The sequence below is a fragment of the Sardina pilchardus genome, chromosome 4, assembly GCF_963854185.1.
Source record: "Sardina pilchardus chromosome 4, fSarPil1.1, whole genome shotgun sequence".
In the NCBI taxonomy this organism is placed as follows: Eukaryota; Metazoa; Chordata; class Actinopteri; order Clupeiformes; family Clupeidae; genus Sardina; species Sardina pilchardus.
This window is the reverse complement of record NC_084997.1, coordinates 32657848-32659612: the sequence shown is the minus strand read 5'-3', so window position 1 is coordinate 32659612 and position 1765 is coordinate 32657848.

The following is a 1765-nucleotide window of genomic DNA, read 5'->3' as shown; positions in this document are numbered from 1 at the left end:
CTCACACACATACAGACACAGACAAATACACAGACACACACACTCAGTTACTCACTTTTTCTCTCTCTCTCTCACTACACACACCCTCACACACACTTACAGTACACCCTCACTCTCTCTCTCTCTCTCTCTCTCTCTCTCTCTCTCACACACACATGCAGACACACACACACACACACAGACACACACACTCACTTACTCACTTTCTCTCTCTCTCACTACACACACCCTCACACACACACACACACTCTCATACACACTTACAGTGCGCCCTCACTCACTGTCTCTCACACACACACATACATACAGACACACACACACACACTCACTCACTCACTTTCTCTCTCTCACACACACACACACACCCTCGCACACACACACACCCTCGCACACACACACAAGCGCACACACACACACACACACACACACACACACACACACACACCCTTACATTGCCCACCACACATCTTTCTCCCCCTGTGGTCCCGAGCAGGCGATGTCTTGTGTGTGTATGTCTTGCTGCATATTTCCGTCATGTGTAACTTCTCCACAGTCCGTAACTGGGTTATGAAGTTTTCAGCACTTCTCTTACTGTCTTATTAGCTCATTCGGCCCGGGCTGCTCACTGCTTCATTAATATGTAGCTTTCCTACCATTTTTGTAATCAGCAAATAATACAAAAGATAAAAGTCCTGCTGATCTTAATGAGCATTTCTTTACATTTTTTTCCCTTCTGTTTGTCGTTTTTTAGCTTTGCTTTCATTTTTTTTCCAGCTAATTAAACAATCCTTGACCCAGAAATGAATATCCACACAACTTTACCATATCTAATAGATGTGTGTGTAATTGCTACAGGCCTGCTCTGGTAATGAGGTGCAAATGAGTTCTGTCCAATTGGGAATCCCCTGCAGGGTAATGCCACCGCCCACCCTCCGAGTCCCATGATCCTCTCTGTGGGTCACGTGACCTGAGGTCAGCGCTTGATTGGCTGGGTGGGGCGAGCAGCTGAACCCTCAGCCGGAGCTAATCCTGCTTAACCAGCGGTGGCGGTGTTTGTCCAGGTGCACACGCGGCTCCGACGTGCATTGTGTCCAGAAGCACAGAGCCCACACACACACACACACACACACACACACACACACACATGCACACACAGACCTCTCTACACTGAGCGTGTTACACTATTATGTGTCCAGAAGCACAGAGCCCACACAGATACACACACACACACACACACACACACACACACAGACACCTCTACACTGAGCGTGTTACACTATTATGTGTCTAGAAACACAGAGCCCACACAGATACACACATTCTCTACACACAGCGTGTTACACTATTATGTGTCCAGAAACATACAGATTCACACACATGCAGGCCCTACACAGAGCGTGTTACCCTATATATGTGTCTAGAAACACAGAGCCCACACAGATACACACATTCTCTACACACAGCGTGTTACACTATTATGTGTCCAGAAACATACAGATCCACACACACACACAGGCCCTACACAGAGTGTGTTACACTACTACATGTATGTGTCCAGAAACACACAGATCCACACAGGCCCTTCTACACAGCGTTTTACACTACCAGCTGTGGATCTGTGTTTTTTGCTGATTTTCAAAAATAGCGTCAATCTTGCTTAAAGAGACCCTATGCAACTTTCTGACGATCGCTCCTTGTTTACATCTGGAAGTCTGAGACGAAGAACCACGCTTGCAATTTATATATTTAAATATAGCCTATACAT